The sequence below is a fragment of the Meles meles genome, chromosome 1 (assembly GCF_922984935.1).
Source record: "Meles meles chromosome 1, mMelMel3.1 paternal haplotype, whole genome shotgun sequence".
NCBI classification, from domain to species: domain Eukaryota; kingdom Metazoa; phylum Chordata; class Mammalia; order Carnivora; family Mustelidae; genus Meles; species Meles meles.
In genome coordinates, this window is record NC_060066.1 from 162,691,589 (window position 1) to 162,719,407 (window position 27,819).

The window sequence follows — 27,819 nt, forward strand, 5'->3', positions numbered from 1 at the left end:
CAACCCTCTGCCTGCCAATCTGCCTACTTGCGATCTATCTCTCTGTGTCAAATAAATAAATAAAAAATCTTAAAAAAAAAAAAGCCTCTTCAAATTGCATTAAAAGCAAACTTTATACTGTAGACAGATAAATTAGAAATAAAGATTCAGAATGGTTGATAACAGAAGGAAATCGAAGTTTTACCTGAACAATGCTCCACCCACACACAAACATAAAGAAATAATAATTAAAAAGCAAAAGTTTGACCTTAATTTCAGACAAGTTGGATTTAGGACAAATAAGTATTGTATGAGAAATGAATGATACTTTATAACACAAAAAGCAAATTCACAATGAAGATGTGAAAGTTATAAGTATCTATGATATAAATGCATCACAGCAACAACTTATATGACAATTTTGCATTACAGGAGACAGAAAGAGATATAGAAAGGAGATCAAAAATAAAGTAATTTTACTCATCCCCCCGATCTGAGATATATCAGGGGCTGTGTCTCAAAAGTGATGATTGTATGCTTTTTTAAAGATTAATATCATATTCATAAAATGTAAGTGTATATCAAGCCATGGAGAAAATGTTAATAAAATTTGAAAATAAGGAGTCATGGACAATATTCCATAATCACAATGTAATACAATTAGAAATTAAGAGGAAAATCAGAAAAACAAAAATCTCCATACCTGGAAATAAACAAAAAACTCAAGTACTCTTATGAACAAAATTATAGATTTTCTAGAAAAGATAAATGAAAACACTACTCATCAGAATTCTGTGACACAGTGTTAGCTAAATTAATTAAATAAGCATCAACTGAAAAAGATAGAAAAATACTATTTAAAAAACAGAAGGAAAACAGGAGGGAAAAAGTAGGTTAGAAGAACAAATAATGAGCATATAAAAGAAGAAAGTGATTAGAATTAATACATAACTCCAAAAGCTGTTTTTTGTAATTACAAAAATATTTGAAATGATCATTAATCAAGAAAAAATATACAAATATAAAAAAATTAGAAAGGTTAAAGGGTTAAAAAACAGCAACAGAAAATGGTAAAATAATCTTAAAATATTTGAACATACTACGTGTGTCTCCAAAATTTTTTCATTTTTGCTCCTCCTAAGAGAAAAATTAAGTTTCTCCCCATGAGAAAAATTAAACTTTAAAAAATTTGTTGAGAGTGTGGAGATTTAGTGGCTACAAACTATTGTAATATGAAAGATATAGTGCTCCATTATAAATGCATACTGTAGATAGAAAAATACATTTGAAAACCTAGGTAAAATGAATACTTTTAGTGGAAAATATAATTAACCCAAACTGTCCCTAGAGAACATAGAAAATCCAAAGAGAAGAAATCATAAAAATTGTCAATCTTCCATCCTCCTCCAATGAATTACCAAGCCAATATGATCTTCAAAGTGGAATTTTACCAAATTATTTAAACAGCTGATAACCACAATGAGGCATAACCATGTACCAGTCAGAATGGCTAGGATCCAAAAAGACAAGAAATAACAAGCATTGGCAAGGATGTGGCAAAAAGTGAACCCTGGTGCACTGTTGGTAGGAACGTGAATGTGTAGACACTATGGAAAACAGTATACAAGTTCATCAGAAAATTAAAAATGGAAATACCATACTACAAAGTACCTACCCTTCTGGTTATTTCCCAAAAGAAATAAAAACACTAATTTGAAAAGATATATGGACCCCTCTATTTATGGCCACACTATTTACAATAGCCAAGATATGGAAACAACCTAAGTGTCTATTGATAGATGGATGGACAAATAAGATGTGATATACATATGTACACATAAAATATTACTCGACTAAAAGAAGAATAAAATCTTGCCATTTACAACAACATGGATAGACCTAGAGGATATTATACCAAGTGAAATAAATCAGACAGAAAAAGACAAACACCATATGATTTCATTTATATGTAGAATCTAAAAAGCAAAACAAACAATAACAACAACAACACTAAAAACCAGAAATGGACCTCATAAATACAGAGAACAAACTGGTGATTGCCAGAGGGAAGGTAGGTTGGGAACGGACAAAACAGAGGAGACTGAGAGCCATGAACCTCCACTTATAAAATAAATAAGTCACAGTAATAAAAAGTACAGCATAAGGGATAGAGTCGATTTAAAAAGTAGATAATTGTTATGATGCCTAAGTTCTTAAGAAGCATAAAAAATAAATATTTTCAATTAAATGTTATAAAGTAAGTGACATTGAAATTAAAATCTAACAAAGTTTGACCGTAAAGCAAACTTATAGATCACTCTTACCATAAATTCAGAATCCAAGAATGTAAGAATAATTCATTACATTAGTAAATGCATTCAGATAAATAATCATATGGAAAGATCTAAAGAGCAAAAAAAATAGAGCTATTTCTAGAGACATTGAAAAGGTATTTGAAAAATTCAACACTCCTTTTTTGATTTTTTTTAAACTCTCAGTTATCTAGGAATATATGAATACTTTCTTAACAAGACAATATACTTGTCTCAGCCTACAAGCCATGTTTAAAGATAAGACATTAAAGGGGGCGCCTGGGTGGCTCAGTGGTTTAAGCCGCTGCCTTCGGCTCAGGTCATGATCTCAGGGTCCTGGGATCGAGTCCCGCATTGGGCTCTCTGCTCGGCAGGGAGCCTGCTTCCCTCTCACTCTCTCTGCCTGCCTCTCTGCCTACTTGTGATCTCTCTCTGTCAAATAAATAAATAAAATCTTAAAAAAAAAAAGATAAGACATTAAAGGAAATTCTACTAAAGTAAGGGAAAGGACCATGATGCATTACAACTATTTTTAAACATTATTCTGGGGTTACAAGCCAGTGCGACGAGGAAGAAATTAAAGATATAAACATCAAAATTTAAATAAAAACTTTAAGAAAAGATTTAGGGGTGCCTGGGTGGCTCAGTCATCAATCATCTGTTTTGGCTTAGGTTATGATGCCAGGGTCCTGGGATGGAGCCCCACTTGCCTGGCTTCCTGATCAGTGGGAAATCTGCTTCTCCCTCTCACTTTCCCTCCTTGCGTTCCCTCTCTCACTGTATCTCTCTCTGTCAAATAAATAAATAATCTTAAAAAAAAAAACTTTAAGAAAAGATTTTAAAAGACTAAATAAAAAACCTTGGGATACAGAAAAAAAATAAAGATAAAAAACATTGGAATTAAAGCTGTAAAACTGTCACTATTTGTAGAAATTCTGAAAGTATATCTGGGAATACTATACAAATTTATTTTTTGCAACGTTGTCTGGAATGATGAAAGATTGGAAACAACTCCAATGTTTTTTAACAGAGATACAGTCTTAAAATAGGATACTACTATGCAGATACAAAAAATAAAAGAAAGTATACTACTATGAAAATTTTCCATGACCTGTTACTAAGTTAAAAAAAAAAAGAAGTAGGTTACTTTTAAGTAACAACAGGATAAAAGTAAGAATATATATTTGTCTTAATTGACTTTACACTTTAAAAATCTCTGAAAAGATACCCAACAAATAAAAGTGGTCACCTCTGGGAATGGGATGGGGATCCGGGACATGGGTAACCGTGGCTTTTCAGTGAACTTTTATAAAATTTGATTTGAAAATCATGATAATTATTAGCTATCTACGGATTAAATAAAATAAATTTAAAAGTCATTAGGTGTAATGTGAATTATGTGTTTTTATCTGTCATCCTCTCTTTAACATTGGGGGAAAAAATGTGCGTTGCCACAGTACAATAATAGTACTACACGTACTTTCTTCTTATGAAAAGGTCAAACTAATTCCCACATGCAGGGTATAATCATGTTAGCAGGCGTGATTCATGTGGTTATTTCAGGTACGTAGTCTTCCTTTTTTATTAACTAATCATATATTCAAGTGTCAAAAGGAATGACAACTTCTTGGGCGCCTGGGTGGCTCAGTGGGTTAAAGCCTTTGCCTTGGGCTCGGGTCACAATCCCGAAGTCCTAGGTTTGAGGCCTGCATCGGGGTCTCTGCTCAGCAGGGAGCCTGCTTCCCCCTCTCTCTCTGCCTGCCTCTCTGCCTACTTGTGATCTCTGTCTGTCAAATAAATAAATAAAATCTTAAAAAAAAAAAAAGGAATGACAACTTCTAAGGAAATGATGTATTTACCCATAGCCCTATTTAAATGCTCTTTTATATTAGACTAGGCCAAGATGGGCTGACTTTGAAAGCCTGAAGTTAAGCCTAGCTGCTTAATGAACTGGCAGCATCTTCAAGTTCAATGCTGCTGTTCGCAAACGTCAGTCCTTAAGTGGAAACTGAGAGTAATCCCCTGGTCATGCCAGGCTCAGAAAGACATCCAGCTCATCTCACAGACAGCCACCTGGCAAAAATTTAAAGTCAGGGTCATAGTGAATACTGGAAGAACAGGGTCATGTGTGGTCTGCGAAATTGCAGACTTGTTCTGGTTTCGTCTCCGTGACCCATTCTTTGAGGGAGTGAGTCTAAACAGACAGTGACCTATTTTGAAGTGAAAACACAGCTTGAAGGCAATTTAGATCTTCATGTTTTCCTCTACAACCTACCTCATAAATAAACTTCAGTTATTCCTGGTAATCTAAGCACTCACACAGATTGCAACATACAAAGTTGGAAAGTCCACTAATTTCATCGGCAAGACCCAGAAGAGTAGCAGTGTTACTAAAGTTGACAGTCTTGGCTATATTGGGATATACAGTAGTCTCCCGGCAGTAGAAGTTGCCAAGATTTTATATAGTCTTAAATATGTGGTTATTCATAATAGTACAATAATACGTATTTCAGAGAACTGTTGGAAGATTGAGTGAGAAAATACGTGTAAAGCACTTGGCATAAATTTGAGTCATTGACTTATTTCCAGACTAGTGAACAAAATCAATTTCTTGGCCATAATGAAACCACCCCAATCATCCCATCTTCCATATAGCAATTAAGCCATTATTTAGGAATTTGGAGAATTCTTAACATGATTTCAAACCACAGTTTTACATTGACTGAAAATTGTATGTTCTTACCATTTCCAGGAGAATTTATAGTGATGAATGTTTACAAAATGATTTTGGGTACTAACTTCTAGTTTGGATACAAGCACTATTAATCCTACAAACAACAACAGTATTGTGACAAATACCAATTTAATGTAGCATATGTAGTTCCAATGAGCTCATTTACACATCATCATGAAAACTCTGTAGGCAGGGAAGGGTAGGGAACATCCTCATTTCTAATGGCAGCACTATAAAGTAAGCTTTTGAAAAACAGAACAAAGAAAAGCTTATTTAATGATCCAAATTACAAAAGAAGACCTTTGCTCCATGTTCCTTCATTTAGTCAACATTCATCAAACATAAAACATATCAAAGAGTCCCGTGTTCCATGAGCAATGCTGAGTACCTAGAATACAGTGTTGAACAGGAGGAGAACCAAGACTGCCAACGACTATCCAGTATCACACTCAGCTTCTGACTAGTCCAACACAGAATTTGCCAAGGGACTTTCAGCTGAGCCTCTGGCTTTTTCTGATTCTTCTAGAGAAAGCACAGCTATAATGTGGCTATAGTGGCTTAGGGTTAAGGTACAGATGTTCAAGTTCAACTGTGAATTAAGACACGGCAAAACTAGTCCATCATTATAGTTATTGGACCCTGGTTTTTCTGGAGCTACATGAGAATTGTCTTGGTTTGCTTGAGCTGCCATAACAAAATAGTATAGATTGAATGACATAAATAACAGGTATTAATTTCTCAGAGTTCTGGAGATGTGGAAGTCCAAGATCAAGGTGCCAGCAGGGTTGGTATCTAGTGAGAGCTCTCTCCTTCCACTGCAGGTGGTTATCTTCTCTGTGTGTCCTCGCATGACCTTTCCTCAGTGCATGACAGGACTGGAGAGAGAGAGAGGAAAAAAAAGAGAGAGAGAAGCAAGCTCTCTAGCCTCTTCTTATCAGGGCATTAATCCCATCATGAGGGCGCCACCCTTGTGATTCCATCTAAACCTAACTAGTTGTCAAAGCCCTCATCTCAAATACCATCACACTGGAGGGCTATGGCTTCAACACAGGACTTTGGGGTGGAGGATGTCACATTCAGCCTTGAGCAGTGACCCAAGACCAGAAGCAGTGGAGTAGCTAGCTTTCACCCAGCAGAAAGATTAGGCCCATGACACTCCGAAAAATATTAACCCATACGCTCAACACGCTGAACACTGCTTTATAAACATGTAACTCACCAGTTTATAGCTGGTTTATAAAACCATAATTCTAGATAAGTTCACCTGTGCAATGAATTCAGATAGCAAAAAGAAGAGGTTTAAGAACTATGCCTTAGAGGACACCAATACTTAAAATTCATAGAGATAACCAGCAAAAGAGTCTTAAAATCAGTGTCCAGAGAGCTAGAAAGAGAACAAAGAGGAAGTGGTAGTCCTAGAGCACTTGAGTAAAGCATTTAAAGAAGGGGGAGAACCATCAGTCAGGTCAAATGCTGGTTTTGTTTGAATAATATAAGGACTGGAAACTGAACAGGTTTTGTCCATGTGGAGATCACTGATGGCTTTGACAATAGTCAGAGTTGGAGAGAGAAAGTTCAATAGAGTGGATTCCAAAAAGGATGGAAGGGAGCAGATAAGAAGTGAATACAACGATTTTAGGCAGGTCTTCTGAGGACATTTCTGTATGCAAGAATGAGGCAGTAGCTGGACAGGCAATTTTATTAGAACATTTTAGTGTGTTTTCTGGTTATAACCCAGTAGCCTGCAAAGAGTGATGAAGCAAGAGGGGGACACATGCAGGAGTGATATCATAGGGAAGAAAAGAAGGAATGAGATACTTTATACAAATGGAGGGAGCCTTAGCTGGGAACAAGGACAATTCACCCATTCAATGAGGAGTGAAGTTGTGGCCTCTGGATAGGGTTACAAGTAGCTAAGATGTAGTGGCAGCATTATGTGGAAGGATTATAAATATGCCTGTTTTCTTAATAAAAACAGAGGATGCAGGTTCATCGGCACAGGACGTCTGGGGCAAGAGAGGGAAAGAAATAGTAATCTGAAAGACTGGAGAGTGAATTAACTAGGAATAAAAATATGACGGATTTGTCTCCACAAGAGCTGCCTTGACATTAATGGTCATAAACATACTGTGAGAACAGTCAGCATCATTGTACATTTTTCTTCAGGCACATTCAGCGGCCCAGATGCAGGCACAGAGGAGATGATGTTGGATGAAATAAAAATTCAGTCTTACCAAATCAATAGAAAAAGTCAATAGTGTAAATCAGGGAGTAAGTCTAACAATTAACAATGGTATCCAAGCTGGCAAAGAGGGAATGAATGATATAAAGAACAAAAAGGATAGCAAAATAGGTGTAAAATTTTTTTAAAAACTGTATTGGAGATGAAATGTTTCAAAAAAAGGAGAAACTGAATCCTAGCAAGGAGACATAACTTGCCAAAAATCAACCTGAAATAAAAAGCGGGCATGATATACAGCTGACCTCAGAACAACATGGGTTTGAACTGTATAGGTCCACTTATATGTGGATTTTTTTTTTTTTTTTTCAAAAAGTATTGTCGACATTTTTGCACATTTAAAAAACTTTTCCTTTTAGTTTGGTCAGTGCCTTAAAGATAGGAACTATGTTTATTGGAGGCTGATTAGCATAGTAGAAGACCACCGAAGAGGAAAATACTAGCTTTAAAGTCAGACAGATTTGGGACTAAAACTGTTTTGCCACTTACTAGCTGTATGAATTCGGAGATTCAATTTCCTTATCTGTAAAAGAAGGAAAATACTTCCCACATAGACCGCAGTGAGAATAATAGGTAGTGTAAGCAAAGTCTTCAGACTATTAAATAGCACACAACCATTATTCTTTGAACAATTGTTACTATTACTGCTATTCTTAATAGTTGTATCCTTAAAACAATTAGCCAAGTGCCTTAAAGAACCATAGTAAGGGCCCATTTTTCTTAGCGGTATGACCTATTGGAATACCAAATATCTATCCATAATGACAGATTGCTATAGCAAATTACCTATCCATAACTTTGATTAACATTATCAATATTAAAGTGTAGTTTTCCAAAGGTTAGAAAAATTTATATTCTTATACAAATATAAAGTATGTGTCAGACATTTTAATTCAATTCATGAGGGAACTAATCAAAAACCTATAAATTAATCTCTGTTCCCACACAAATTGTGAAAAAGTCTGGTCAGGAGAAGGTCAAGCCCAACACTATACTGAAAGTACACCAAGTAATCTCTCTCGCCTAGTTGCAAATTTGGGGTAATTTTTCTAATAGTCTCCCCTTTGGGATTATAAATAATCTCCAAATAACATCCATGATCACAAAATAGCTGGGCTCATTCACTGTGGTCTGATTGTTTATATAAATGCAAACAGAATGTCAATAACCATGTGTTCTGCTTGAGTTTACTCTGCCAATGTAAAGCTGCACAGTATTGAACAATTGTTAATACAAGATAATTGACTTCTGTCTGGGGATTTTCATGAGGAATCTTGGACTGAATTCTTAAAAGTCTCTGTTATAAAAAAAAAATTTGGAAGGGGAGGCGAACCATAAGAGACTATGGACTCTGAAAAACAACCTGAGGGTTTTGAAGGGTCAGGGGTGGGAGGTTGAGGGAACAGGTGGTGGGTAATGGGGAGGGCACGTTTTGCATGGAGCACTGGGTGTTGTGCAAAAAGAATGAATACTGTTACGCTGAAAAAATAAATAAAATGGAAAAAAATTCTTTTTGAAAAAGCATTTTATTTTTGTTTTATTTTTCCCAAGTTAATCTATTTTTGCGGCTTTGTGAAATATGATGGACAAACGAAAACTGTATGTATTTAAGGTATATAAGTAATATATATACACATAGTGAATATATACATATAGTGTATATATGTTCATTACGTATATAATAAATACATCCGTTATAAAAAAAAAAAAGTCTCTGTTATTTGCCCTTCTACCCTGAGACTAGAAGTCAAGATCAAGATAATCTCTCTCTCTAGCTCTCTCTCTCGATTTTATCTACAGTACCTATAATTTTGGGAGAATACATCTTTTTTGGAGATCTTCAAAATTTGCTAAGGAGTGGCCTGCCACAGAGTATTGTGTTTGTTTATTTTTAAATCGCCTATCAGACTGAAATCCTCTGGTCCACATACAAGCCCAGTTTTCTTAGGAGGCCTATGAACACATGGGATTCTCACATAAGATTGATCCTTGTTTCTTATTAGTGAGCTTATGGTACCTGATAAAATGAGATTTGTTACTACAGACATGGCCTTGGTTGCATAATTGATTTGCTCAATCACGTGCTAATAGAAAAGAACAAAGGTTATTGTTGAATATATAAATAATACATATTATCATTGAAAAGTTAGAAGATGGGGTATCTGCGTAGCTCAGCCCATTAAGTATCCAATGCTTGATTTCAGCTCAGGTCATGAGCTCAGGGTCTTGAGATCAAGCCCTTTGTTAGGCTCCATACCCTCCACCTGTATAAATACATACATGTATATTTTTTAGAAGGAGGAGAAAACAGAAAAGAAGACTCAGTAAAAGACGTTTCTGAATTCTTAAGGATTAATATCAAATACTATTTTAAAGAGTTTCATTGAAGTTTATAAAAGCATAGTCTCCCAAATTGGTTAGAAATAGCTTACAGGGAGAGAAAAAGGACTTCCTCACATATACATTTAAAAAGAGAATATTAAAGTTACTATGAACAATAATCCAAACTAAAACCAATTCCATTTCCCTCCTCAGCCCTACAGTGTTGATCTGGATATTGTGTCAGCAGTCAGCTTTTGGACGTACATCGACTTCCAGACTGGAAAAAAGTCTTAAAGATGTTGACTCAGTTGAAAATTATCTAACTGAAATAAGCTTGGAGACCTGTACACAACAGTTTATGTTTTTACACACCAAGGATTCAGAGTGACTGGTAGAGTCCTTTCTGCGAGGCTCTGAGTCTGTCCCTATATGTGGAAGACACATGTAATAGCCTGAAGCTTGTGTAGTGGTATCTTCAAGCAAGTAGCAAAGGAAAGCAAAAACCTATTCGAGAATGAGACTGAGTGATTGTGGTTATTTTAATCCAATGACCAATAATATCAGAATGGAGGAGTGTAAAATTATCTATTATGTGCAGTACATTACTACCTTCTAAGAGGCTGGTCAATGTTTCCTTTAAGGTTAAGAACATATTATGGATCACAAAAGCAATGAAAAATCTCTAGGGCTTCCCATAAAAGTACACAATGTGTGAAATATCTCTATGGATATCGAGTTTCCTATACAACCTTAACCCAAGAAAGAATGAGCATATTTTCCGGTTTGACAATTCTTCCCAGGCAACTCTTACAATAGTTTTTTTTTTTTTTTTAAGATTTTTATTTATTTAACAGACAGAGATCACAAGCAGGCAGAGAGGCAGGCAGAGAGAGAGGAAGGGAAGCAGGCTCGCTTCCGAGCAGGGAGCAGGGAGCCCAACATGGGGCTCGATCCCAGGACTCCGGGATCATGACCCGAGCCGAAGGCAGAGGGTCCAAACCACTGAGCCACTCAGGTGCCCCTCTTACAATAGTTTTTAACCAATTAAGAAATAGGGAGCATATCAAACAAGCCTAATTATTTTTAGCACTCTTATTTTTATAAGGCACAATAAGAAACTTTTGAAAATTTCCAGGGGCTTTATGAGAAAACCCAAAACCAATTTTAGGTATTAAAAAAATATCCAAAATTTTCTTCTGGGTTTTTTTTTTTCCCCCTTAACTTAGAACTCAGTCTTGAAAAAGAAAAAGAAAAAAACAAAGCAAAACAAAACAAAAAACCTGTAGTTAATTAAGATTGACTCATGGGTGGCCAAAATGAGTGAAGGTGGCCAAAAGGTACAAATTTCCAGTTATAAAATAAATAAGTTCCGCAGATATTATTATTACATTTTACTATGCTTTTTCATGTTCTAAAACAGGGTGAGCTTTTACTTTAGGACAAAAGTACTCTTGTTATTCCTGAAAAAACAAATCATGTACCTAGCTGTATTTCTCTTCAGATAGCCTCAACCACCTATACTAAGTGTAACTTTTAATTAAAGAGGCAACTTCGGTTTTACAGAGAAAACTAAAAGGTAGGAATTGATAACAGTCTATCATTCACAAGTCTCTAGGCTGACAAGCCAATCTCATGAATACACATAGTTCAATAAATTACAGACACACACATCTCCTTTTGGATCCCTTTTGTGTCTTCTTAAAGAAGCTAAAATGATCAAGTTCATTAATATAATCCCAAGATATATCCACTCTGTGGTGTATGTAAAAATAAGAAGCAAAAGCTAATAAACTTAAAATCTTGTTTAGTAATCATTATTTCAGAATTCTATCTTAATTATAAATTATCCAGCTAGTCAAAGATTATTCAAAAATAATTCAATTTGACATTAATGAGTATTTAAGTTACTTAGAGCTGAGTAAGCTTATACACTATAAAACATGATTAATGTTATAAAAATGTTTGTTGCAATTATGATTCAATTCAGCTGAACACAAATTTGCATTATTCACAATATCAAACAATAATGTTAACTTATTTGATCAGAATATCAATATATGAAGTTTTGAAATTTCATCTTAATTAGTCTTTTCATGAGAAAACCGACCCAAGCCTTTTCTTTTTTTAAACTATACTTTCTTTTGGCTCAGTGGGTTGGAGCCTCTGCCTTTGGCTCAGGTCATGATCTCAGGGTCCTGGGATCGAGCCCCGCATCGGGCTCTCTGCTCGGCGGAGAGCCTGCTTCCCTTCCTTTCTTGCTGCCTGCCTCTTTACCTACTTGTGATCTCTGTCTGTCAGATGAATAAATTTTTAAAAAACTTTTAAAAAAATTAATAAAATCATGCTTACTTCATACTCCACAACGATTCATTCAAGGAAAAGATAAAAAGTTATTTTTGCTTTTTTCAACAAAAATCACTAAACCAGTCTAATTTGTCCAAATATTCATCATAACTATGTAAACTAAGGTTCTTATCCAAAAATTATTCTAGGCTAGAGCTTATGTAAGGATTTTTTTCCCTTAAGAGTCTAGCACATTTGCAATAAGTCTGGATTCTTCATATTTGTGAATTTGGTAACTTCTGTTTTATAAGCACTTATTTATCTCATCATATGAGTCAGAACAAAGTTCCTGTAATTGAAGAGAACACTTTTCCACAGTTGGGAAAGCACTTTCCAGTTCACAGGCATACAGAAACATGGAGTTTTTAGCTTATTTTACAACTTTGTCATAGGTCAGATGAAAACACAAAAAATACAAAAATTCACTCATCTAGCTCTCACGCAACTATTTTTTTTTCCCTAGTGGCCATGAAATTCTTACTCGATTTGAGCTCACAAAAAGACACAAGAAAAAAAGATGAACAAACTGGATTCTGGTTTCTCTTACCCAGCAGAGAACAGATCTGTTTCAGCTTCTTCTAGCAATCACTAAAGCCAAACACATAAAAACCTTATCATAAAGCCAGAAACACCATTTTAAGACCATAAGCCAAAAACAAAGTCTTGAGTGGTACCCAGAGGAAATAATTTACCAGCCAGGGCAGAACTGGGGTGGGTGTGGGAGGAGAATGGAAAATGAAACTAGAGAAAAAAACAAAACAACAACAACGAAGAAAACCCCTAGAGAATAAGAAAATTTAAAGTTCTCTTATCACTTGGAATTTGCTCAGGAAGCCAAGGGGAAAATGTATCTGGGCTTAGTAGCCCGTGAGGTATACATCTCTGGCCACACAGTTTACTTCTTTCTGTCAGGTGAATTTTACTGGACACCTTGTTCAATGAACTGCCAAGTTGTTAAAGTCTAATTCTCAAAAGATTAAAAGTCATGACATCAACCATACACAGAACAAACAGGTGTCAAAGATTTTATTTAATTTGTTAAATAATGAGAAGGATATTGAAGATATTATATAGGCCCAATAACATTTTAGGAGCAAGAGATATATGGGAATTTAATCAAAGAAAGTCAGGAGAAGAGAGCTGGCATACATACAAAAGCATTTAATGTCTTGCAGAGCAGTAAGTTATAAGCTTTGCGCTGTTTTACCAGAGAAAAATCTAGAACTTCGCTTCCGTTCCTGCTGAGGTGTCCAGTATCCTAATCATTACAAAAACTCGACCAGTTACTAACCCTGATGGGATACACAGTCATTTCTTTTGCCTATTTCCAAATTTAAGGTCATTTATAAACCATTTTCCATTATGATAGCTACTCCTTTTCCTTTGCATAAAATTAGCAAGTGTCCAAGTCTTCTCTTGATCTAGATCTTGATCTAGACCTTCTCTTAATCTAGATCTAGTTTCATGATTTTCTACCTTGGCTCTCTCTCCAGGAACTGAGTTTCCATCCCCAAATCCCTGGCCCATCCCTTCATTAAAGGTCAGAGGTTTGGGCAGGCTGTGGATGAGATCTTTTAGTTCCCTTTTTTCCCCTCTTGGTTTTAGCTCTAGCCAGGGACAGCAAGAGCAATGAGTGGAAACTTAAGTAAGGAGTTAGAAGTGGGGCAAGTCTAGTGTCTAATATGTACATTAGTATTACATCAAGAAGAGACTCTATTATATGTAGGAGGAAGACGTCAGAGAGGGCATGACTTTCCAACTATTTACAATTTCAGGACTTAGGAAAACCCATGAGAAGAGTCAAGGTTATCTAACAGAAGCACAAGGTCTTCCTGTCTCTTCCTCATTATTCTCTCGTATCTGGAACCTGTCTCCTTAACTTTTCCTCTGGCCCACACACCAACACACAGCCTTTCTTCTGGGAAACATCTAAGCTGGTTCTAATATACTTATGCTTCTTCTGCTGCTTCTTTTTTTAACCCAGTTAATTTTTACGTAAGATAATTGATTAAGCTCAATTCTCCAGGCGTAGGTATTCAAAGCTTAATGATGAACAAGCTAGAGTATGTCAGGTAGGCATTTGCCCACCTTTTAGTTATTCTGCAAAGTGATGATGTCTTAGAGGAATGAACTGGAACAATTCTGTAAGATGAAAATCTTTTTTTTTTTTTTTTTTTTTTTTTTTTTTTTTTTTTTTTTTTTTTTTAACAGGAAACATAACTGTTTATTTTTTTTCAGCGTAACAGTATTCATTCTTTTTGCACAACACCCAGTGCTCCATGCAAAACGTGCCCTCCCCATCACCCACCACCTGTTCCCCCAACCTCCCACCCCTGACCCTTCAAAACCCTCAGGTTGTTTTTAAGAGTCCATAGTCTCTTATGGTTCGCCTCCCCTCCCCAATGTCCATAGCCCCCTCCCCCTCTCCCAATCCCACCTCCCCCCAGCAACCCCCAGTTTGTTTTGTGAGATTAAGAGTCATTTATGGTTTGTCTCCCTCCCAATCCCATCTTGTTTCATGTATTCTTCTCCTATCCCCCTACCCCCCCATGTTGCTTCTCCATGTCCTCATATCAGGGAGATCATATGATAGTTGTCTTTCTCCGATTGACTTATTTCACTAAGCATGATACGCTCTAGTTCCATCCACGTCGTCGCAAATGGCAAGATTTCATTTCTTTTGATGGCTGCATAGTATTCCATTGTGTATATATACCACATCTTCTTGATCCATTCATCTGTTGATGGACATCTAGGTTCTTTCCATAGTCTGGCTATTGTAGACATTGCTGCTATAAACATTCGGGTACACGTGCCCCTTCGGATCACTATGTTTGTATCTTTAGGGTAAATACCCAGTAGTGCAATTGCTGGGTCATAGGGTAGTTCTATTTTCAACATTTTGAGGAACCTCCATGCTGTTTTCCAGAGTGGTTGCACCAGCTTGCATTCCCACCAACAGTGGAGGAGGGTTCCCCTTTCTCCACATCCTCGCCAGCATCTGTCATTTCCTGACTTGTTAATTTTAGCCATTCTGACTGGTGTGAGGTGATATCTCATTGTGGTTTTGATTTGTATTTCCCTGATGCCGAGTGACGTGGAGCACTTTTTCATGTGTCTGTTGGCCATCTGGATGTCTTCTTTGCAGAAATGTCTGTTCATGTCCTCTGCCCATTTCTTGATTGGATTGTTTGTTCTTTGGGTGTTGAGTTTGCTAAGTTCCTTATAGATTTTGGATACTAGCCCTTTATCTGATATGTCGTTTGCAAATATCTTCTCCCATTCTGTCAGCTGTCTTTTGGTTTTGTTAACTGTTTCCTTTGCTTGTACAGGAATTCAGTAAAGTGTCAGGATATAAAATCAATGCACAGAAATCAGTTGCATTTCTGTACACCAACAACAAGACTGAAGAAAGAGAAATTAAGGAGTCAATCCCATTTACAATTGTACCCAAAACTATAAGATACCTAGGAATAAACCTAACCAAAGAGACGAAGAATCTATACACAGAAAATTATAAAGTACTCATGAAAGAAATTGAGGAAGACACAAAAAAATGGAAAAATGTTCCATGCTCCTGGATTGGAAGAATAAATATTGTGAAAATGTCTATGCTACCTAAAGCAATCTACACATTTAATGCAATCCCTATCAAAATACCATCCATTTTTTTCAAAGAAATGGAACAAATAATCCTAAAATTTATATGGAACCAGAAAAGACCTCGAATAGCCAAAGGAATATTGAAGAACAAAGTCAAAGTTGGTGGCATCACAATTCCGGACTTCAAGCTCTATTACAAAGCTGTCATCATCAAGACAGCATGGTACTGGCACAAAAACAGACACATAGACCAGTGGAACAGAATAGAGAGCCCAGAAATCGACCCTCAACTCTATGGTCAACTCATCTTTGACAAAGCAGGAAAGAATGTCCAATGGAAAAAAGACAGCCTCTTCAATAAATGGTGCTGGGAAAATTGGACAGCCACATGCAGAAAAATGAAATTGGACCACTTCCTTACACCACACACGAAAATAGACTCCAAATGGATGAAGGACCTCAATGTGAGAAAGGAATCCATCAAAATCCTTGAGGAGAATGCAGGCAGCAACCTCTTCGACCTCAGCCGCAGCAACATCTTCCTAGGAACAACGGCAAAGGCAAGGGAAGCAAGGGCGAAAATGAACTATTGGGATTTCATCAAGATCAAAAGCTTTTGTAAGATGAAAATCTTATTCTAATAAGCCATTGGGAGCATGAATATACAGAAGTAATACATTTTCAAATTCCTTGTAACTATTGTCAGAAACAGTTTAGAGATTATTAACATGGACACAATATTAAAAATACAATTTGTTTCTCCTATTTTATTGCCCCAGTTTATGTTCTGTGTTTTGCTAAGCTTGGGTGATTTGTGACATTTGTCTTCAGTCAGTAAAATCCTTTGCTCTCTTGGCGATTACACAGTCAAAAAAGCTTAACTTGCCCGTGTTTCCATGAATTTGTTTCCAAGACCTTCATAAGGAGCGATTCAGAAATGGTCTTTAAGGGAAGGGTCAGAATATGATAGGGAAGAGAAAAAAAAAAAGAGGGGGTGTGTTTTGAAATATTTCCGAGGCGATTCCGATGTTCTTGTATAGTTTCCTGTTGAGAATGGCCTCTGGTAAGTGTTTGAAATGATGGCTTTGGAACAGATAACCTGGGTGTAGAATTTAAGAAGCAGATCTACAAAAACCAATTTAAAAGAAGCAACTCTGGAAGCACAGATAGCCACCAGGCCAATAAAAGAGAGTTAAAACGATGATTGGTGGATTCAGAATGCAAAGCTCGTGGTCTTGCCTCTGCTCTCAAGAGAAGATATTGGTAAGGTTGTCCCCCCCCCCCACCTTTTATTATGTATCCGGCTTTTCAGTGGGTAAAGCAAGATAATTATATGGTGCCTTTCAGAATTTATTTGTAAGAATTTCCATTTTAAAAAGAAGTCAAAGTTTCTGATTCCTTGTACTCAGGTCTTACAAAGAAGTACACTGCTTACTAATGCTTTTATAACAGAGGAATTCACACAGTAAGATCCCAGTCTTCAGATAATGCACCACTGCTAAGACATCTTTTAATTTTTCATCTGCTGTTTATTGAACATTCTTGTTTATTTGAAAGCAATTAATTCCTGATGAATGCCTAGATGATTTGTGTGTATGCTATCCAACCTTTTTCAGAGTTTCTAAATAGTAATATATTAATGTCTCAATTTTTTTAAAAGGGGTGAGCTCTCACATCAGGAAGGCAAGATAATTCTGAGCATGCAGTACTGAATGTTATTGTCTGAAATGAAAAAGAAAAAAGTGGCTGAGTACAAAATGAATGAGACAGAAAGCTACACAGAATGTGGCTTATACCACACATAGCACACCAGCAGATCACAGCCTCTGAGTATAAATAACGAGCAAATCAAAAGGGGAAACTCTTCTCCAATTCATCAAGGTTTCTTCGCATTTTTTGAGGTTGTATAGCATCTATTGTCCTCTATAATAATAAATCCTTTTCTGTAGGATGGCTTGATTCTGGCATTCAGAGTTGGTTTCCCACATAGGGGAAAAAAAAACGAAATCCCAGCTGCGGCCTGGGCAGTGATATTTGAAAGGCAGTGTGGTATAGTGGAGAGAGTTTGGGGTCAAGACCTAGGTACTGTTTCCACTGAGTCTCTTTGGCCCAAATGTGTAATTTCTCTGCAGCTTCATTTCCTTTTCTATCTGAGGAACAAAATACTTTCTTGTCTACTTCAAATCATTTTTCAAGGCTCACGAGAGAAACCCCACGTGATAACACAAGCAAACTGTATAGCACCATGTTTTAATTTGCCATAAATACAAGGGTTATAAGGAATTGCAAGTATGAAGAGATCAGAAGATTTCCTGATCAAAACACATCTCTCAAAGAGCTCAGTTATAACTCCTCAGGACTATTTTCTTTCCTGAATTGCTCCGAAACTTTGGAACATAACCTATTAGCTTCTTGGATTATCAGTACTTTTTCCAGTGCCTTGTTAAGTGCATCTGTTGGTTGCCTATTTGGAAACCATGCTCAACTAAAGATTTGTGTTGTCTCCTCTCTGCTTTAAGGGGCTGGAGCACATAAGAGTCAAGTGTTACTATGGCCAGCCTCCATGGACCGATCCAGCCGCTCAAGAAGAGCAAGGTCATGCTCTGGGTATATTACACTTCTTGCAGTGTTCCCAATTGACAGTGAAACAAGATCATCATTTTCTTGCCCAGATTTAACTGTTCCTTTTAAAATGGCCACAGTGGAAATAAAATAAAATAGACACAGTGATTCACTCATGTCTTATTACGCATAGGCTTTACAATCTGCCCTATGTTCAAGTCCCAACCTCTTCAACTGTGTCACCATGTTTACCTTAGTCTACAAAATGGGGTAAGAGTCAGGTCACCTTTAAAAGACCTGACTGAAGAAAGACAGCAGGTAGGATCCATGTGTTTCATAGGCAGAGCTCAGGAGTAACACACATCACTTCTTACCAAGACTTCTGTCACTGCCTCCAGCACTAAGCCACCGTCATTTTCCACCTGAACTCTTATAATAGCCTCCTACATGATCTTTCTGCTCTTAGCCTTCTTCTCGGTATTCTTTTCTTCATACACATATCTGGATGAACAGTAAAAGATGTCGGATAATACTGTAACAGGTAATGACTTGTTACCAATTATTTGTTTAAGAATCCAGTCATTGAAGACTTTGTAATCTTTAATGGTTGTTCCAGGTGGCTCAAACACTTCAGTGGCTTCCTCCCTCGTTCAGAATTAACTCCAATCCCTTACCTTCGTTCTCAAGGCTCTACCTTACCCCTCCTGGTTATCCCACCCCTTCAAGGAAAACTACCACCTAACTTCTAGCCTCAGAAATTCACTCTATTTGTTTGTTGTTGTTGTTTTAATTGAGTTGCTGATGTGTATAAATCAGGAAATCTGTATTTCCCCATTCTTTGAGAAATCAGATTTGGCAACCCTGGGTGTTTGCTCAAGGCAGTGACCTGGTGACAGTGACAGCTGTCCCTTAGGGAGAACCTCTCCTGGCTCACTTTATTTGGTCACCTGCCTGGTCCACTGGTATAAGAGCTTGCAACACATGCCTTTTTCTATCTCTTGATCTCAACTTCAAGTCTCCGTACTTTGTACTTTTGACCACCCCAAGCCTTTTGCATGATGAGGTGGTCTTAGATAAACAAAGAAAGAAGGGCTGGAAAAGTATAAAAAGTAGTATAAAAAAGGTAGTACATATATGCTTGGATAACAAGTAATTCAATGCAGACATGTAACAATGCTAACTATAAGACTTGCCATCTGAAAATTAATAGGAACAATTTTTTGAGGATTTCAAACAGATATGACTTTCAGCATAACTGTACCTAATCTAAAGGATTTCAACACAGCTCATCAGAGCTGCTGTTTGTCATAAACGTTTATTTTATATAAAACTCATATAAACATACGAGTTTATTGTTGGGACTACATAAATAAATAAAGCCAGGAAAACCTGTTAGAAATCCCTTAAACATGGTACAGTTGTGGTTCAACAACCAGGGCTAAAGAAAAACGTCACTGATTCTTTTAAAACAGAAATAAAATGAAATTTTAACTGGAAGGTCAGTGCAAGCACTTGTCTATTTACACAGAAAGGAATTTACCACGATTGAGAATCATATCTGTTGATGTCCGAGTCTTCAATATAAACACAAAATAGGTCTAAAGTTTATAAAAGAAAAGTGACCGTATGTAGTGGGATAAACAGGGCTTGCTTATGTATTTCCCAAACATTTTCATGTATATTATCTTACAAGGAGTAAGTAAATTGCAATAATCAACATGTTTCTACCTTAGTTGATTTGGAAGATAGAGACCCTATTAAAGACCAAGAATTAACAAGTCAGGTGTAAATGCTTGAATTCCAGAATAATGAGCAGGGTAGGAAGAATTCCAATTTCCTTCCTCAGGCTTTTACTGTCCTTTTAGGCCAGCCTTTGTTTAAGTAGAGTTTGGTCAAAAGACAAAAGCTACACAGTAATTTAAAGAGAGAAACCTTAACATGAAGAATTATTATGCTATCCCATGAGTGTAACTATGAAGTTAGAACCGGAACTCTAAAGATATTAAATCGGAGGGAGAATACTCAAGGAAGGATAATCTTGGAAGTGTGGCTAAAGAAAATGATGGATGATGGAGAAGTTCACTGGGTTGCACGGTTTGCTCTCGAGGAAAACAGCCTAGGATGGGAGATACGCAAGCTGAGGTTGGAGGCTGGTACACAGGGGGAATGAGATCACAGAGGGAAACAAGTGCATACTGCGCATGCGAGACCTGAAGCACGTGATGTCTGCAGCGAAAGCCGTAGAGAACAAACCTGTAGCAGCACAGTCAATCCAAGACTGATAGACAGGCATGTAGAGAAGTAAGGTGCCACTGTGGGTGCTTCTGGAATGGGGAGCTGGAAAGGCCTATATCGCTTCAGGGGCCTAGTGCCCTTCTGTGTCTGGCTGGGGCTACAGCAGCTCTAGGCTGTTGCACAGAACCACAGTCAGGGATGGCCAGCTAGATGGGGCCCTCGGTATTTGTGCACATGAGGTTGAGAAGATGCAGGGAGCAATGATCTGGGATGTGTGGGGCTCCTGGCCTTGCCGCTGCTGCTCATTCAGTGCTGTGAGAACATAAGAAACAATTAACCTTGCGGAGACTCTATTTCCCCATTCGTCAAATCAGCATAAATGCTGTCCACCTCATCAGATTATAGTGAGGATAAAATTAAACAGTTTATCACATGGAGAAGCTTAGTATGTTAATAACACATAATCATTGATCATTATATATTTCCCATCTCTACCCTCGATTTACTGTCAGTATGATATTGAGAAATGACTCATTCTGTCAATACAACTGCTGACAGTGTTTTCTGAGTACTGTCCTTGGTGTTGAATCCTCCCCCTAGAGACTTCCTTCTTCAAACCCCCCAATACCATCCATAAAAGTGATGTGACAATAAAATAACAATTTCCATTTCGAAGGGTTTTTCTGACAATATAAATGAATTAATGGATGTGAAGTATTTTTATTCCTATGTTACTCATGAAGCCATAATCACAAACCAGGATTAGCTTCAGAACATGAGACTGGTGAAGCCTTTACTTTAGTCCCCATTTTCAACAAAAGAGGTTTAAAAGTTGGCAGTGAAAACATTCTAATATGGAATTCTATGCCTTTTAAACTTTTCTGAAGTGAACTTGATTCTATTTGTATAGAACAATTGCATGGTTTCTTACTGTAAAGAACAGTAAGATTCAGATCACTTTATTACAGAGAAAATGGTTTTACATCATTATCTAGGAATGGCTTTTACATCAACTACTTGTGGTATCTGATAGCAAGAGAGTTTATAGCTACAGATTAGCGATTTCAAACTGGAAACTGATGTTTTTTTATTCTTGGTTTCTGTTTTCTAAAGTTCTATTGAACAGACTCCCCTAATCATTCAACAAATACACAGCTTTATAAAGCTTTGTCCTGAAGGATATAAGGATGTATGATTCTGCAGACTCCAAAATACTGGGATTTAAAAGAAAAAAATGAAATAGAACTCATTATTTCTAAAAATCTGACGTATATAAAGAAATAAAGGTAAAAGAAGACCATTGTCCCATATCGAATGGTTGTATTCATCTCATCTCATTCATTAAATTAACATCGCCTGAATGCTTACTACGTGTCAGGCATTATGTGGGACTCTGGGTTTGTCCCAGCTCTCAGGGAGGTTACAGTCTTGCTTAAACAAATAATTAATGACTTGCTCTTATGTGAACTGTGAGAAGAGAAGTGCGAGTACTGCACATATGCATAATGGGGAGATCTGAAACAGTCTTGGGGGTCAAATAAATACTTTAAATAATAGTGGAGTCTTGACGATCAGTGGAAGTTGATTAAACATTTTTAAAATATTTGGGCTACTTTATTTCTTCATTTCTAGATTGCCCACTTTCTTTGCACACTTTCAATAGAAATTTATCTGCTTTTAAACAGGTGTATATTAGTTTTAATTTTTTAAAGATTTTATTTATTTATTTGAGAGAGCGAGAGAGAGCACAGTGTGGGGAGGGGCAGAGGGAGAAGAAACGGGCTCCCCACTGAGTAAGGAGCCCAAGGACTCAGGCCTCAATCCCAGGACTCTGGGATCATGACCTAAGCAAAGGTAGACCGACTGTGCCACCAAGGCACCCATAAACAGATATGTATTAATTTTAGACTTTTTTTTCTCATGGCATGTCTTTGAAACTAGTAAAGTGCTCTCTTTGCAATTGTAATTTTCACATAGCATTGTACCCTTTTCCTCTACTCCTCACCTCATATTCTGCTCACAGACCCTCCCTCCCTGGCCCCAGGGGTGGGCATATGACCATGAGTGAGCTAATATTGTACCCAACCACCTGGTCCAAAGGTAGGCACATCCTCTAGCCAAGTAGGATCCTTGCAAGTAACTGAAACTGTTTGGGAAAAGTTTGCTTTCTACTCCAGAAGTAAATCTGTGAAACTTATGTAGTTGTAAGCTTGTGGGAAGAGGTGGCTTGGGAGCACAAAGTTAATGTGCAGGATGAAATAGAGGAGATATTAACATGGAACTGGAGAGAGGGGTGTGAGAGTAAGAGCGAGGGAGAGACAAGGGAGTCCAGTCCCTCTGTACAGTCACCCTGGCCTGAGACCAGGCCAAAAGTACAGCCAGCCTGCCCTTCTGTTGTTTAGGGGAGCCCAGGGATCCTGACAACTCAATCCTAGGCAGATTTGAACGCCCATTAGCCCCAGGCAGAGTGCCTTGTTGACTATATTAACAACATTTTCTTATTTAGTACCTGACACATGGTAGGAATGTAATAACTATTTGTTGAATGAATGATTCAAGGAACAAAACGGTTCAAATAGTACACTGAACACACAGAGTCTCATGGCTGATGCTGTGTTTCCGTTTGGTTTGGGTTTTGCAACACTGACAAATCCTGAACTGGTGTCTGGAGAGCATCAGGAGAGCTCCACAAGGACTAGCTCAGAACTAGCAAGTGCTTCAAAGCTGGGATTTAATTTGATTTTCAGAGATGAGATATGTTTGAACTTACATTTATTTAATAAATGTCCTATCATAATATTTCTTCTGGAAGCCTTCTTCCTGGTGGTTTCTTTTTCTTTCTTTCTTTTTTTTTCCATTCCATGTATGGATATATTAGTAAATTCCATTTCCCTTCTTCCTGTTGGATGAGCCAGCTACTAAGGGCTCCATGACGGGTGAAAAAGAGGAACAAAAAGAGCCAACATTTCCCCCAGTCCTGGGAGGGTATTTTGGCTGTTCTCTGGGATCAGTGATCATTAGAAATGAAGAATAGCCATATCCACATAAAAGAGGAGGAAGACAAATAACAGTGTGTCCTCTACTGCATGGTTTAAAAAAAAAGTGTATAAGGAGTAAATGAAGCCATAAATGAGCAAGCAGAAATAAAATTTTCTTTATCAGTTTTAAATAAGCAAGGAGACATCTTTCATCTGTATTTCTTATTAGTGTTCAACCCCCCAAATTCTATTAGGACATAAAACACTATAAGAACATATAGGAACATATACTTTTTTACATTACAGTAGGAACTTGTACATGGCCTTACTTTAATATTAAAGATAGTAATAATAAACCAGAGGGGGAAAAACGTGCAGTAACTTCTAAGTGCTACTGTCTACATTGCCACCATAGAACTAACAGTGCCTAACCAGTTTCCTGTGAAAAACACTTTCCTGACCTATTTACTTTCTTCCTCTCAACAAGTAGAATGATGGGAAAGTCATAACACCTTGAATCAGAAAGTGAACTGTGCATTTGGACAAGTCACTCAACTTCAAGGATGTTTCTCCTGTAAAATGAGGGGAGTGATGCCCACCCACTGGCCATGTTAAGAAAATGAAGGACAATGGGATTAGCTGACTTGCCCAAAGGAATACCAAACAGCTGGCAGAAGCAGAAGCTGGAACTCAGGTTTTTTGGTCTTCTTTAGGATTCCTTGAAGGATATTGGAAAACACTGCTACTGTCCAGGGCACCTGGGTGGCTCAGTCGGTTGAGTGGCTGCCTTTGGCTCAGGTCATAATCTCAGGGTCCTGGGACTGAGCCCGTGATGGGGCTCCCTGTTCAGTGGGGAGTCTGCTTCTCCCTCTTTCTCTATCCCTCTCACCCACTCATACTCTCTCAAATAAATAGATAAAATCTTATTAGAAGAAATTGCTACTGCTATATAAATGTATAAAAGCAATTTTGGGAAATTACATATTCTGTAGAATATTTTTAAGAAAAAAGAATTAATTTTGTCATGCATAGTATGAACTGATTATAAATAATACAGGCAATTTTTAAAAAATATTTTTAAATTAATTTATTTATTAGAGAGAGAGAGAAAGAGAAAGAATGCAGTGGGGAGAGGGATAGTGGGGGAGGAGGGAAACTCAAGCAGATTCTGTGCTCACCATGGAGCTAGACAGGGGGCTCAATCTCCCAACCCTGAGATCATGACCTGAGCCCAAACCAAGAGTCGGTCAGTTAACCAACTGAACCACCCCAATATAGGCAATTTTTTAAGGTGCATCATAAACTATCCAGGCCACATTGACCTTCCCATTGAGATGAACATAACTGCCACCATCTCTGGTATATATGCGCAGGAACAGATTAAAGAGCAGAATGTTTGTTTCTGTCTGTCAGCATTTCCACCAAAGGCCCAAAGCTGAAAACAATAGTGAGAGCTCCTATATTCTGTAGAGTCAGGGAAATGCTGCCAGATACTCCTGCTAAGAGTCTGTAGCGTCAAAAATCCTTGAGGAATCTTTTAAAACAGTCAGGGTCATTCATTCTAGAGTGATTTCCCTCATTGATCAATCTTCAGATGTAGTTCTTCTACTTCAGAATTCTTTCCTGCCTCTTACAATTTCTACTTCAAAATCACTAAGTAGACTTATGATTTATCATCTTGTTTTTTAACCTATAATTATCTCTAAAATTGCTTTATACTCATCATCATTTTTCTCTTCATTTAGTGTGATCATTTCAACCCTTTCCTCCACGTCAGTGATTTGAATATGAGTCATGGATATTCTGTTCTTGGTAGTTCCCATTTATTCATTACATGATGATGTTATTTTGGTGGCAAATTTTTATCTCATCCCCACATTTTCCTGTGTCGTCTTATTCTATTGACTTATCAGAACTCTCATTTTACCAAATTTGTGCTTGTACTAATCCTTCTTTAGCAAGAAATGATCACAGGCATTTGCCTTCTGACCCTTGAGTGATATTTTTTGCATTGTTCATTGTCTATTTTTCTTTTCCACACAGTGTTTCACTTTCATGCTTTTATAGATTGTTTGCACAGTTGTCATGCAGTTTTTTCACATATATCCAATGTTAATGTTGTCCGCTCTGAATATCTATTTTTATTTCCTCTGATATTTTGTTGACAAATTCCCTAAAATTCCCTTCCCACCTTATCCAGGCTGTGGTTTGAGAATGGGGAATGGGTTTGGAAAGATAACTAACTTGGGTTTAGTGCAGCTTTCTATGTTTCCTCTCTCTTTCTTTGCTATGTTTGTTAACTCTCTCTTATCATTAACTTGACCTGGAAGGGGTATATTTTTGTACAGTGGGCATATCTTCAGGCCTTTCACTGTTACCACCATTTAACATGGAGCACCTATCAGACATAGCATGGACTAAACTTTGTCCATTTACTTCTCTCCTCAAAGCTGCTTCTATTCCACAGGAAAAAAAAAAAAAAAAACAGAATTGGATTGACCCATTTTTCCCCCTAAAGCTGATGTTGTGGAGTTGGACCCAGATTAGGAGCCAACAAAACAAGTCTCATATCTTCTTTCTTCCATGACTACAGATAGTTCAAGATTTTGTCAAAAAATATTGCCCCTTTCCCCTGTTAGATTTCTTATGATTATTTTTTGCTCGTTTTTCTTTTACTACTTTTTTTCCTCATTCAGTTGGGTACTAGAGAGGGAAATTATGTGATTCATCCTCACTCCATCATTTTTACCAAGATGTTATTAGTGAAAAATGAAACCATCCTATACTCATATTTTTATATGTCATTCATTCAATATGCAGTATCTATTTATGCAAAAGCTACTTTGTGCTGAGCATTGCAGCTATCCTCCCACAACCCAGAGGAGAAAAAGGTTTCCGTGATGCAAAAGTTGCTTGATCTGTTACTCCAAGCTCTCCAAGCTATTTGGCAACTCATGAACTTTTCAAGCTCCCTAGTTAATTATACCTACCCCCAATCCTGCCTACGCCACCAGCCATGAACGCTACTCTGTCTCCCTCTCTCTCCTGTCCTCCAAAAGCTCTGACAAAAGCAGAAAGGTCTCTGTACCAGAAAGCAAGGCTGTTGCTACTCAAAGAATTATATGACTGAGACCATAAATAACCATACATTGGTATAGGCTTCAGAGATACAGACCGATATCCATGTGTGAGTTCTAAGAAAACAAGAGAAACAAAAAAAAATTCCACTTTACTAACTTAGCAGGTGTAGCCTGCTAATTTGCCATTCCAAAATGTGTCTTTTTGGCATGTGGATTATTTTAGATTGACTATTTTTAAGAAACAGAAGCCTCAGGAAGAACTTTTGACCTTCTCCCTAACTGCCTAAAGAAATTAGATAGAGGACCTACTCTGGAAAGGGAGCTATCACCAAAGATAACTGTAGTATGATATGCATGAGGTATGGTAGACAGTGAGGAACTTAGACTTGTTTTTTTTTTTTTTTAATTCCTATGCCCCATTGTTTCCCTGTGGCACAGCAAACGTTTGTTTATCAAACATGTACTTTTTTTCATCTTCCTGTGAATTGTCTTCCTTCCCTTTAAAGTCCCAGACCCTTACCTCCTTATTAGTTCCGGATGGCATATAGGCTTCAGTTGCCTATCTGTGACCCTCATATTCTTGTACAGTGCCTGTACATACATAGATTTTGTTTTCTTTTGTTATTATGTCTCATGTCAACTTAATTCTTAGACCAGCCAAAAGAATCTTAAGAGTAGAGGAAAATTTTTCCTCCTTAACACAGATATCTGAATTGTATTTGTCCCTAGGATCTTCAGATTTCAGAGCAGTCCCATCAGCTTCTGCAAATATTCCAGGATAGAAACCAGGAGTGGCTGAGATCATGGACCTTGCTATCCCCTAAAGCCTAATCTACCCTGAGTATTTAGTGGGATGGGATAATAAGATCATTAATTTTGTTTCCTGCTTCTGCAAAGGGGATTGTCAAGACTGAGTGTGACCAGCAATTTGTTCAATTCTTACTGAGCAGACCTGGGGGTGTTACCAGAAATACACATTTCTGCACAATAATACACCACTATTAGTAAAATATTCCCTTACAGTAAGGTTAGCCTGTTATAGTCTGATGCCTAACTTACATGTGGATAAGAGCCCCCACATCCCACTTCAGAAGATTGCTTTATAGGTTAAGCTTTAGATTGCTTTATATATGTGTGTCACAGTTTAAATATATGGTAAACTTCTTGCTTTGACACTTTTGATTGTATCTTACATTTTATGGGATTATTCCGACTAAGCAAGCGTGGAAATTGGTGTAGTTACATATCTTATAATAAGCTGTAGCAGAGACTCTCCTAGATGCTGTAACCTAGGAATAAGTTAACATTAGTTTATCTCAAATAATGTGACCCAGCTTTTTTATTTTTTAAGTGTAAGTCAGTCAACTATAATATCTTTCTTAAATATGTAATTAAAATAGCCAAGAGGAAAGGTGAGTTTTCCAAGATATAT